This window comes from Heterodontus francisci, chromosome 35, assembly GCF_036365525.1.
Source record: "Heterodontus francisci isolate sHetFra1 chromosome 35, sHetFra1.hap1, whole genome shotgun sequence".
Lineage (NCBI taxonomy): Eukaryota > Metazoa > Chordata > Chondrichthyes > Heterodontiformes > Heterodontidae > Heterodontus > Heterodontus francisci.
Window position 1 is genome coordinate 13,719,284 of NC_090405.1, and position 15,624 is coordinate 13,734,907.

Sequence of the window (15,624 nt, forward strand, 5' to 3'; positions counted from 1 at the left end):
CTATCACTCTCTGACACTCTCTGATACTCAATGACACTCTCTGAAAATCTCTATCACTGTCTATCACTCTCTGACACTCTCTGACACACTCAGACACTCTCAGACACTCTCTGACACTCTCAGACACGCTCCATCACTCTTTATCGCTCTCTGACACTCTCTGACACTCTCTATCACTCTCTGACACTCTGTATCACTCTCCATCACTCTCTGACATTCCCTGACACTCTCTACCACTCTCTATCACTCTCTGACACTCTCTGACACTCCCTATCACTCTCTATCACACTCTGAAACTCTCTGAAGCTCTCTATCACTCTCGATCACTCTCTGACACTCTCTATCACTCTCTGACACTCTCTATCACTCTCTATCACTCTCTGACACTCTCAGACACTCTCTCACACTCTGACACTCACTGACACTCTCAGACACTCTCTTTCACTCTCAGACACTCTCTATCACTCTCTGACACTGTCTATCTCTCTCTGACACTCTCTATCGCTCTCTGACACTATCTGACATACTCAATCACTCTCTATCTCTCTCTGACACACTCTGACACTCTCTATCACTCCATGACACTCTCTGACACTCTCAGACACTCTCTATCACTCTCTATAACTCTCTGACACTCTCTATCACTCAGTGACACTCTCTGAAAATCTCTATCACTCTCTATCATTCTCTGACACTCTCTGACACTCTCTGACACACTCTGACACTCTCAGACACTCTCTGACAATCTCAGACACTCTCTATCACTCTTTATCACTCCCTGACACTCTCTGACACTCTCTATCACTCTCTGACATTCTCTATCACTCTCTATCACTCTCTGACACACTCTGACACTCTCTATCACTCTATATCACTCTCTGACACTCTCTGACACTCTCTATCACACTCTATCACTCAGTGACACTCTCTGAGGCTCTCTATCACTCAATATCACGCTCTGACACTCTCTATCACTCTCTGACACTCACTATCACTCTCTATCACTCTCTGACACTCTCTGAAACTCTATATCACTCTCTATCACTTTCTGACACACTCTGACACTCTCTATCAATCAATGACACTCTGTGACACTCTGTGACACTCTATATCACTCTCTGACACTCTCTATCACACTCTATCACTCTCTGACACTCTCTGAGGCTCTCTATCACTCAATATCACGCTCTGACACTCTCTATCACTCTCTGACACTCTCTATCACTCTCTATCACTCTCTGACACTCTCTGAAACTCTATATCACTCTCTATCACTTTCTGACACACTCTGACACTCTCTATCAATCAATGACACTCTGTGACACTCTCTATCACTCTCCATCACTCTCTGACACTCTCAGACTCTCTCTATCTCTCTCTATCGCTCTCTGACACTCTCTGTCACTCTCTATCATTGTCTGACACTCTTAATCACTCTGTGACACTCTCTATCACTCTCTATCACTCTCTGACACTCACTATCACTCTCTGACACACTCTATCACTCTCTGACACTCTCGATCACTCTCTAACACTCTCTGACACTCTCAGACTTTCTGTGACACACTCTGACACTCTCTATCACTCTATGACACTCACTGACACACTCTGACACTCTCTGTCACTCTCTATCGCTCTCTGACACTCTCTGACACTCTCTGACTCTATCACACTCTGACAGTCTCTGACACTCGCTGACACTCTCTATCACTCTCCATCACTCTCTGACACTCTCAGACACTCTCTCACACTCTGACACTCACTGACACTCTCAGACACTCTCTTTCACTCTCAGACACTCTCTATCACTCTCTGACACTGTCTATCTCTCTCTGACACTCTCTATCGCTCTCTGACACTCTCTGACATACTCAATCACTCTCTATCTCTCTCTGACACACTCTGACACTCTCTATCACTCCATGACACTCTCTGACAATCTCTCTCACTCTCTATCACTCTCTATCACTCTCTGACACACTCTGACACTCTCTGACACTCTCAGACACTCTCTATCACTCTCTATAACTCTCTGACACTCTCTATCACTCAGTGACACTCTCTGAAAATCTCTATCACTCTCTATCATTCTCTGACACTCTCTGACACTCTCTGACACACTCTGACACTCTCAGACACTCTCTGACAATCTCAGACACTCTCTATCACTCTTTATCACTCCCTGACACTCTCTGACACTCTCTATCACTCTCTGACATTTTCTATCACTCTCTGACACACTCTGACACTCTCTATCAGTCTATATCACTCTCTGACAGTCTCTGACACTCTCTATCACACTCTATCACTCTCTGACACTCTCTGAGGCTCTCTATCACTCAATATCACGCTCTGACACTCTCTATCACTCTCTGACACTCTCTATCACTCTCTATCATTCTCTGACACTCTCTGAAACTCTATATCACTCTCTATCACTTTCTGACACACTCTGACAATCTCTATCAATCAATGACACTCTGTGACACTCTCTATCACTCTATATCACTCTCTGACACTCTCTGACACTCTCTATCACACTCTATCACTCTCTGACACTCTCTGAGGCTCTCTATCACTCAATATCACGCTCTGACACTCTCTGAAACTCTATATCACTCTCTATCACTTTCTGACACACTCTGACACTCTCTATCAATCAATGACACTCTGTGACACTCTCTATCACTCTCCATCACTCTCTGACACTCTCAGACTCTCTCTATCTCTCTCTATCGCTCTCTGACACTCTCTGTCACTCTCTATCATTGTCTGACACTCTTAATCACTCTGTGACACTCTCTATCACTCTCTATCACTCTCTGACACTCACTATCACTCTCTGACACACTTTATCACTCTCTGACACTCTCGATCACTCTCTAACACTCTCTGACACTCTCAGACTTTCTGTGACACACTCTGACACTCTCTATCACTCTATGACACTCACTGACACACTCTGACACTCTCTGTCACTCTCTATCGCTCTCTGACACTCTCTGACACTCTCTGACTCTATCACACTCTGACAGTCTCTGACACTCGCTGACACTCTCTATCACTCTCCATCACTCTCTGACACTCTCAGACACTCTCTCACACTCTGACACTCACTGACACTCTCAGACACTCTCTTTCACTCTCAGACACTCTCTATCACTCTCTGACACTGTCTATCTCTCTCTGACACTCTCTATCGCTCTCTGACACTCTCTGACATACTCAATCACTCTCTATCTCTCTCTGACACACTCTGACACTCTCTATCACTCCATGACACTCTCTGACAATCTCTCTCACTCTCTATCACTCTCTATCACTCTCTGACACACTCTGACACTCTCTGACACTCTCAGACACTCTCTATCACTCTCTATAACTCTCTGACACTCTCTATCACTCAGTGACACTCTCTGAAAATCTCTATCACTCTCTATCATTCTCTGACACTCTCTGACACTCTCTGACACACTCTGACACTCTCAGACACTCTCTGACAATCTCAGACACTCTCTATCACTCTTTATCACTCCCTGACACTCTCTGACACTCTCTATCACTCTCTGACATTTTCTATCACTCTCTGACACACTCTGACACTCTCTATCAGTCTATATCACTCTCTGACAGTCTCTGACACTCTCTATCACACTCTATCACTCTCTGACACTCTCTGAGGCTCTCTATCACTCAATATCACGCTCTGACACTCTCTATCACTCTCTGACACTCTCTATCACTCTCTATCATTCTCTGACACTCTCTGAAACTCTATATCACTCTCTATCACTTTCTGACACACTCTGACAATCTCTATCAATCAATGACACTCTGTGACACTCTCTATCACTCTATATCACTCTCTGACACTCTCTGACACTCTCTATCACACTCTATCACTCTCTGACACTCTCTGAGGCTCTCTATCACTCAATATCACGCTCTGACACTCTCTATCACTCTCTATCACTCTCTGACACTCTCTGAAACTCTATATCACTCTCTATCACTTTCTGACACACTCTGACACTCTCTATCAATCAATGACACTCTGTGACACTCTCTATCACTCTCCATCACTCTCTGACATTATCAGACTCTCTCTATCTCTCTCTATCACTCTCTGACACTCTCTGTCACTCTCTATCATTGTCTGACACTCTTAATCACTCTGTGACACTCTCTATCACTCTCTATCACTCTCTGACACTCACTATCACTCTCTGACACACTCTATCACTCTCTGACACTCTCGATCACTCTCTGACACACTCTGACACTCTCAGACTTTCTGTGACACACTCTGACACTCTCTATCACTCTATGACACTCACTGACACACTCTGACACTCTCTGTCACTCTCTGACACTCTCTGACACTCTCTGACAATCTCAGACACTCTCTATCACTCTCTGACAATCTCAGACACTCTCGATCACTCTTTATCACTCCCTGACACTCTCTGACACTCTCTATCACTCTCTGACATTCTCTATCACTCTCTATCACTCTCTGACACTCTCTGACACTCTCCATCACACTCTATCACTCTCTGACACTCTCTGAGGCTCTCTATCACTCAACATCACGCTCTGACACTCTCTATCTCTCTCTGACACTCTCTATCACTCTCTATCACTCTCTGACACTCTCTGAAACTCTATATCACTCTCTATCACTTTCTGACACACTCTGACACTCTCTATCAATCAATGACACTCTGTGACACTCTCTATCACTCTCCATCACTCTCTGACACTCTCAGACTCTCTCTATCTCTCTCTATCACTCTCTGACACTCTCTGTCACTCTCTCACACTGTGACACTCACTGACACTCTCAGACACTCTCTTTCACTCTCAGACACTCTCTATCACTCTCTGACACTGTCTATCTCTCTCTCTGACACTCTCTATCGCTCTCTGACACTCTCTGACACACTCAATCACTCTCTATCTCTCTCTGACACACTCTGACACTCTCTATCACTCCATGACACTCTCTGACACTCTCTCTCACTCTCTCTCACTCTCTATCACTCTCTGACACACTCTGACACTCTCTGACACTCTCAGACACTCTCTATCACTCTCTATAACTCTCTGACACTCTCTGTCACTCAGTGACACTCTCTGAAAATCTCTATCACTCTCTATCATTCTCTGACACTCTCTGACACTCTCTGACACACTCTGACACTCTCAGACACTCTCTGACAATCTCAGACACTCTCTATCACTCTTTATCACTCCCTGACACTCTCTGACACTCTCTATCACTCTCTGACATTCTCTATCACTCTCTATCACTCTCTGACACACTCTGACACTCTCTATCACTCTATATCACTGTCTGACACTCTCTGACACTCTCTATCACACTCTATCACTCTCTGACACTCTCTGAGGCTCTCTATCACTCAATATCACGCTCTGACACTCTCTATCACTCTCTGACACTCTCTATCACTCTCTATCACTCTCTGAAACTCTATATCACTCTCTATCACTTTCTGACACACTCTGACACTCTCTATCAATCAATGACACTCTGTGACACTCTCTATCACTCTCCATCACTCTCTGACACTCTCAGACTCTCTCTATCACTCTCGATCACTCACTGACACTCTCAGACACTCTCTATCACTCTCTGTCACTCTCAGACACTCTCTTTCACTCTCTGTCACTCTCAGACACTCTCAGACACTCTCTATCACTCTCTGACACTGTCTATCTCTCTCTGCCACTCTCTATCGCTCTCTGACACTCTCTGACACACTCAATCACTCTCTATCACTCTCTGACACACTCTGACACTCTCTATCACTCCATGACACTCTCTGACACTCTCTATCACTCTCTGACACACTCTGACACTCTCTGACACTCTCAGGCACTCTCTATCACTCTCTATAACTCTCTGACACTCTCTATCACTCAGTGACACTCTCTGAAAATCTCTATCAGTCTCTATCATTCTCTGACACTCTCTGACACTCTCTGACAATCTCAGACACTCTCTATCACTCTCTGACAATCTCAGACACTCTCGATCACTCTTTATCACTCCCTGACACTCTCTGACACTCTCTATCACTCTCTGACATTCTCTATCACTCTCTATCACTCTCTGACACTCTCTGAAACTCTATATCACTCTCTATCACTTTCTGACACACTCTGACACTCTCTATCAATCAATGACACTCTGTGACACTCTCTATCACTCTCCATCACTCTCTGACACTCTCAGACTCTCTCTATCTCTCTCTATCACCCTCTGACACTCTCTGTCACTCTCTCACACTCTGACACTCACTGACACTCTCAGACACTCTCTTTCACTCTCAGACACTCTCTATCACTCTCTGACACTGTCTATCTCTCTCTGACACTCTCTATCGCTCTCTGACACTCTCTGACACACTCAATCACTCTCTATCTCTCTCTGACACACTCTGACACTCTCTATCACTCCATGACACTCTCTGACACTCTCTCTCACTCTCTCTCACTCTCTATCACTCTCTATAATTCTCTGACACTCTCTGTCACTCAGTGACACTCTCTGAAAATCTCTATCACTCTCTATCATTCTCTGACACTCTCTGACACTCTCTGACACACTCTGACACTCTCAGACACTCTCTGACAATCTCAGACACTCTCTATCACTCTTTATCACTCCCTGACACTCTCTGACACTCTCTATCACTCTCTGACATTCTCTACCACTCTCTATCACTCTCTGACACACTCTGACACTCTCTATCACTCTATATCACTCTCTGACACTCTCTGACACTCTCTATCACACTCTATCACTCTCTGACACTCTCTGACACTCTCTGAGGCTCTCTATCACTCAATATCACGCTCTGACACTCTCTATCACTCTCTGACACTCTCTATCACTCTCTATCACTCTCTGACACTCTCTGAAACTCTATATCACTCTCTATCACTTTCTGACACACTCTGACACTCTCTATCAATCAATGACACTCTGTGACACTCTCTATCACTCTCCATCACTCTCTGACACTCTCAGACTCTCTCTATCTCTCTCTGTCACTCTCTGACACTCTCTGTCAATCTCTATCATTGTCTGACACTCTTAATCACTCTGTGACACTCTTTATCACTCTCTATCACTCTCTGACACTCACTATCACTCTCTGACACACTCTATCACTCTCTGACACTCTCGATCACTCTCTGACACTCTCTGACACTCTCAGACTTTCTGTGACACACTCTGACACTCTCTATCACTCTATGACACTCACTGACACACTCTGACACTCTCTGTCACTCTCTATCACTCTCTGACACTCTCTGACACTCAATGACACTCTCTGAAAATCTCTATCACTGTCTATCACTCTCTGACACTCTCTGACACACTCAGACACTCTCAGACACTCTCTGACACTCTCAGACACGCTCCATCACTCTTTATCGCTCTCTGACACTCTCTGACACTCTCTATCACTCTCTGACACTCTGTATCACTCTCCATCACTCTCTGACACTCCCTGACACTCTCTACCACTCTCTATCACTCTCTGACACTCTCTGACACTCCCTGTCACTCTCTATCACACTCTGAAACTCTCTGAAGCTCTCTATCACTCTCGATCACTCTCTGACACTCTCTATCACTCTCTGACACTCTCTATCACTCTCTATCACTCTCTGACACTCTCAGACACTCTCTCACACTCTGACACTCACTGACACTCTCAGACACTCTCTTTCACTCTCAGACACGCTCTATCACTCTCTGACACTGTCTATCTCTCTCTGACACTCTCTATCACTCTCTGACACTCTCTGACATACTCAATCACTCTCTATCTCTCTCTGACACACTCTGACACTCTCTATCACTCCATGACACTCTCTGACACTCTCTCTCACTCTCTATCACTCTCTATAACTCTCTGACACTCTCTATCACTCAGTGACACTCTCTGAAAATCTCTATCACTCTCTATCATTCTCTGACACTCTCTGACACTCTCTGACACACTCTGACACTCTCAGACACTCTCTGACAATCTCAGACACTCTCTATCACTCTTTATCACTCCCTGACACTCTCTGACACTCTCTATCACTCTCTGACATTCTCTATCACTCTCTATCACTCTCTGACACTCTCTGACACTCTCTATCACTCTATATCACTCTCTGACACTCTCTGACTCTCTCTATCACACTCTATCACTCAGTGACACTCTCTGAGGCTCTCTATCACTCAATATCACGCTCTGACACTCTCTATCACTCTCTGACACTCTCTATCACTCTCTCTCACTCTCTGACACTCTCTGAAACTCTATATCACTCTCTATCACTTTCTGACACACTCTGACACTCTCTATCAATCAATGACACTCTGTGACACTCTCTATCACTCTATATCACTCTCTGACACTCTCTATCACACTCTATCACTCTCTGACACTCTCTGAGGCTCTCTATCACTCAATATCACGCTCTGACACTCTCTATCACTCTCTGACACTCTCTATCACTCTCTATCACTCTCTGACACTCTCTGAAACTATATATCACTCTCTATCACTTTCTGACACACTCTGACACTCTCTATCAATCAATGACACTCTGTGACACTCTCTATCACTCTCCATCACTCTCTGACACTCTCAGACTCTCTCTATCTCTCTCTATCACTCTCTGACACTCTCTGTCACTCTCTATCATTGTCTGACACTCTTAATCACTCTGTGACACTCTCTATCACTCTCTATCACTCTCTGACACTCACTATCACTCTCTGACACACTCTATCACTCTCTGACACTCTCGATCACTCTCTGACACTCTCTGACACTCTCAGACTTTCTGTGACACACTCTGACACTCTCTATCACTCTATGACACTCACTGACACACTCTGACACTCTCTGTCACTCTCTATCACTCTCTGACACTCTCTGACACTCAATGACACTCTCTGAAAATCTCTATCACTGTCTATCACTCTCTGACACTCTCTGACACACTCAGACACTCTCAGACACTCTCTGACACTCTCAGACACGCTCCATCACTCTTTATCGCTCTCTGACACTCTCTGACACTCTCTATCACTCTCTGACACTCTGTATCACTCTCCATCACTCTCTGACACTCCCTGACACTCTCTACCACTCTCTATCACTCTCTGACACTCTCTGACACTCCCTGTCACTCTCTATCACACTCTGAAACTCTCTGAAGCTCTCTATCACTCTCGATCACTCTCTGACACTCTCTATCACTCTCTGACACTCTCTATCACTCTCTATCACTCTCTGACACTCTCAGACACTCTCTCACACTCTGACACTCACTGACACTCTCAGACACTCTCTTTCACTCTCAGACACGCTCTATCACTCTCTGACACTGTCTATCTCTCTCTGACACTCTCTATCACTCTCTGACACTCTCTGACATACTCAATCACTCTCTATCTCTCTCTGACACACTCTGACACTCTCTATCACTCCATGACACTCTCTGACACTCTCTCTCACTCTCTATCACTCTCTATAACTCTCTGACACTCTCTATCACTCAGTGACACTCTCTGAAAATCTCTATCACTCTCTATCATTCTCTGACACTCTCTGACACTCTCTGACACACTCTGACACTCTCAGACACTCTCTGACAATCTCAGACACTCTCTATCACTCTTTATCACTCCCTGACACTCTCTGACACTCTCTATCACTCTCTGACATTCTCTATCACTCTCTATCACTCTCTGACACACTCTGACACTCTCTATCACTCTATATCACTCTCTGACACTCTCTGACTCTCTCTATCACACTCTATCACTCAGTGACACTCTCTGAGGCTCTCTATCACTCAATATCACGCTCTGACACTCTCTATCACTCTCTGACACTCTCTATCACTCTCTCTCACTCTCTGACACTCTCTGAAACTCTATATCACTCTCTATCACTTTCTGACACACTCTGACACTCTCTATCAATCAATGACACTCTGTGACACTCTCTATCACTCTATATCACTCTCTGACACTCTCTATCACACTCTATCACTCTCTGACACTCTCTGAGGCTCTCTATCACTCAATATCACGCTCTGACACTCTCTATCACTCTCTGACACTCTCTATCACTCTCTATCACTCTCTGACACTCTCTGAAACTATATATCACTCTCTATCACTTTCTGACACACTCTGACACTCTCTATCAATCAATGACACTCTGTGACACTCTCTATCACTCTCCATCACTCTCTGACACTCTCAGACTCTCTCTATCTCTCTCTATCACTCTCTGACACTCTCTGTCACTCTCTATCATTGTCTGACACTCTTAATCACTCTGTGACACTCTCTATCACTCTCTATCACTCTCTGACACTCACTATCACTCTCTGACACACTCTATCACTCTCTGACACTCTCGATCACTCTCTGACACTCTCTGACACTCTCAGACTTTCTGTGACACACTCTGACACTCTCTATCACTCTATGACACTCACTGACACACTCTGACACTCTCTGTCACTCTCTATCACTCTCTGACACTCTCTGACACTCAATGACACTCTCTGAAAATCTCTATCACTGTCTATCACTCTCTGACACTCTCTGACACACTCAGACACTCTCAGACACTCTCTGACACTCTCAGACACGCTCCATCACTCTTTATCGCTCTCTGACACTCTCTGACACTCTCTATCACTCTCTGACACTCTGTATCACTCTCCATCACTCTCTGACACTCCCTGACACTCTCTACCACTCTCTATCACTCTCTGACACTCTCTGACACTCCCCATCACTCTCTATCACACTCTGAAACTCTCTGAAGCTCTCTATCACTCTCGATCACTCTCTGACACTCTCTATCACTCTCTGACACTCTCTATCACTCTCTATCACTCTCTGACACTCTCAGACACTCTCTCACACTCTGACACTCACTGACACTCTCAGACACTCTCTTTCACTCTCAGACACTCTCTATCACTCTCTGACACTGTCTATCTCTCTCTGACACTCTCTATCGCTCTCTGACACTATCTGACATACTCAATCACTCTCTATCTCTCTCTGACACACTCTGACACTCTCTATCAATCCATGACACTCTCTGACACTCTCTCTCACTCTCTATAACTCTCTGACACTCTCTATCACTCAGTGACACTCTCTGAAAATCTCTATCACTCTCTATCATTCTCTGACACTCTCTGACACTCTCTGACACACTCTGACACTCTCAGATACTCTCTGACAATCTCAGACACTCTCTATCACTCTTTATCACTCCCTGACACTCTCTGACACTCTCTATCACTCTCTGACATTCTCTATCACTCTCTATCACTCTCTGACACACTCTGACACTCTCTATCACTCTATATCACTCTCTGACACTCTCTGACACTCTCTATCACACTCTATCACTCAGTGACACTCTCTGAGGCTCTCTATCACTCAATATCACGCTCTGACACTCTCTATCACTCTCTGACACTCACTATCACTCTCTATCACTCTCTGACACTCTCTGAAACTCTATATCACTCTCTATCACTTTCTGACACACTCTGACACTCTCTATCAATCAATGACACTCTGTGACACTCTGTGACACTCTATATCACTCTCTGACACTCTCTATCACACTCTATCACTCTCTGACACTCTCTGAGGCTCTCTATCACTCAATATCACGCTCTGACACTCTCTATCACTCTCTGACACTCTCTATCACTCTCTATCACTCTCTGACACTCTCTGAAACTCTATATCACTCTCTATCACTTTCTGACACACTCTGACACTCTCTATCAATCAATGACACTCTGTGACACTCTCTATCACTCTCCATCACTCTCTGACACTCTCAGACTCTCTCTATCTCTCTCTATCACTCTCTGACACTCTCTGTCACTCTCTATCATTGTCTGACACTCTTAATCACTCTGTGACACTCTCTATCACTCTCTATCACTCTCTGACACTCACTATCACTCTCTGACACACTCTATCACTCTCTGACACTCTCGATCACTCTCTGACACTCTCTGACACTCTCAGACTTTCTGTGACACACTCTGACACTCTCTATCACTCTATGACACTCACTGACACACTCTGACACTCTCTGTCACTCTCTATCGCTCTCTGACACTCTCTGACACTCTCTGACTCTCTCTATCACTCTCTGACACTCTCTGACACGCTCCATCTCTCTCTATCACACTCTGACAGTCTCTGACACTCGCTGACACTCTCTATCACTCTCTATCACTCTCTGACACTCTCAGACACTCTCTCACACTCTGACACTCACTGACACTCTCAGACACTCTCTTTCACTCTCAGACACTCTCTATCACTCTCTGACACTGTCTATCTCTCTCTGACACTCTCTATCGCTCTCTGACACTCTCTGACATACTCAATCACTCTCTATCTCTCTCTGACACACTCTGACACTCTCTATCACTCCATGACACTCTCTGACAATCTCTCTCACTCTCTATCACTCTCTATCACTCTCTGACACACTCTGACACTCTCTGACACTCTCAGACACTCTCTATCACTCTCTATAACTCTCTGACACTCTCTATCACTCAGTGACACTCTCTGAAAATCTCTATCACTCTCTATCATTCTCTGACACTCTCTGACACTCTCTGACACACTCTGACACTCTCAGACACTCTCTGACAATCTCAGACACTCTCTATCACTCTTTATCACTCCCTGACACTCTCTGACACTCTCTATCACTCTCTGACATTCTCTATCACTCTCTATCACTCTCTGACACACTCTGACACTCTCTATCACTCTATATCACTCTCTGACAGTCTCTGACACTCTCTATCACACTCTATCACTCTCTGACACTCTCTGAGGCTCTCTATCACTCAATATCACGCTCTGACACTCTCTATCACTCTCTGACACTCTCTATCACTCTCTATCACTCTCTGACACTCTCTGAAACTCTATATCACTCTCTATCACTTTCTGACACACTCTGACAATCTCTATCAATCAATGACACTCTGTGACACTCTCTATCACTCTATATCACTCTCTGACACTCTCTGACACTCTCTATCACACTCTATCACTCTCTGACACACTCTGAGGCTCTCTATCACTCAATATCACGCTCTGACACTCTCTATCACTCTCTGACACTCTCTATCACTCTCTATCACTCTCTGACACTCTCTGAAACTCTATATCACTCTCTATCACTTTCTGACACACTCTGACACTCTCTATCAATCAATGACACTCTGTGACACTCTCTATCACTCTCCATCACTCTCTGACATTATCAGACTCTCTCTATCTCTCTCTATCACTCTCTGACACTCTCTGTCACTCTCTATCATTGTCTGACACTCTTAATCACTCTGTGACACTCTCTATCACTCTCTATCACTCTCTGACACTCACTATCACTCTCTGACACACTCTATCACTCTCTGACACTCTCGATCACTCTCTGACACTCTCTGACACTCTCAGACTTTCTGTGACACACTCTGACACTCTCTATCACTCTATGACACTCACTGACACACTCTGACACTCTCTGTCACTCTCTGACACTCTCTGACACTCTCTGACAATCTCAGACACTCTCTATCACTCTCTGACAATCTCAGACACTCTCGATCACTCTTTATCACTCCCTGACACTCTCTGACACTCTCTATCACTCTCTGACATTCTCTATCACTCTCTATCACTCTCTGACACTCTCTGACACTCTCCATCACACTCTATCACTCTCTGACACTCTCTGAGGCTCTCTATCACTCAACATCACGCTCTGACACTCTCTATCTCTCTCTGACACTCTCTATCACTCTCTATCACTCTCTGACACTCTCTGAAACTCTATATCACTCTCAATCACTTTCTGACACACTCTGACACTCTCTATCTATCAATGACACTCTGTGACACTCTCTATCACTCTCCATCACTCTCCGACACTCTCAGACTCTCTCTATCTCTCTCTATCACCCTCTGACACTCTCTGTCACTCTCTCACACTGTGACACTCACTGACACTCTCAGACACTCTCTTTCACTCTCAGACACTCTCTATCACTCTCTGACACTGTCTATCTCTCTCTCTGACACTCTCTATCGCTCTCTGACACTCTCTGACACACTCAATCACTCTCTATCTCTCTCTGACACACTCTGACACTCTCTATCACTCCATGACACTCTCTGACACTCTCTCTCACTCTCTCCCACTCTCTATCACTCTCTGACACACTCTGACACTCTCTGACACTCTCAGACACTCTCTATCACTCTCTATAACTCTCTGACACTCTCTGTCACTCAGTGACACTCTCTGAAAATCTCTATCACTCTCTATCATTCTCTGACACTCTCTGACACTCTCTGACACACTCTGACACTCTCAGACACTCTCTGACAATCTCAGACACTCTCTATCACTCTTTATCACTCCCTGACACTCTCTGACACTCTCTATCACTCTCTGACATTCTCTATCACTCTCTATCACTCTCTGACACACTCTGACACTCTCTATCACTCTATATCACTCTCTGACACTCTCTGACACTCTCTATCACACTCTATCACTCTCTGACACTCTCTGAGGCTCTCTATCACTCAATATCACGCTCTGACACTCTCTATCACTCTCTGACACTCTCTATCACTCTCTATCACTCTCTGACACTCTCTGAAACTCTATATCACTCTCTATCACTTTCTGACACACTCTGACACTCTCTATCAATCAATGACACTCTGTGACACTCTCTATCACTCTATATCACTCTCTGACACTCTCTGACACTCTCTATCACACTCTATCACTCTCTGACACTCTCTGAGGCTCTCTATCACTCAATATCACGCTCTGACACTCTCTATCACTCTCTGACACTCTCTATCACTCTCTATCACTCTCTGACACTCTCTGAAACTCTATATCACTCTCTATCACTTTCTGACACACTCTGACACTCTCTATCAATCAATGACACTCTGTGACACTCTCTATCACTCTCTATCACTCTCTGACACACTCTATCACACTCTATCACTCTCTGACACTGTCTGAGGCTCTCTATCACTCAATATCACGCTCTGACACTCTCTATCACTCTCTGACACTCTCTATCACTCTCTATCACTCTCTGACACTCTCTGAAACTCTATATCACTCTCTATCACTTTCTGACACGCTCTGACACTCTCTATCAATCAATTACACTCTGTGACACTCTCTATCACTCTCCATCACTCTCTGACATTATCAGACTCTCTCTATCTCTCTCTATCACTCTCTGACACTCTCTGTCACTCTCTATCATTGTCTGACACTCTTAATCACTCTGTGACACTCTCTATCACTCTCTATCACTCTCTGACACTCACTATCACTCTCTGACACACTCTATCACTCTCTGACACTCTCGATCACTCTCTGACACTCTCTGACACTCTCAGACTTTCTGTGACACACTCTGACACTCTCTATCACTCTATGACACTCACTGACACACTCTGACACT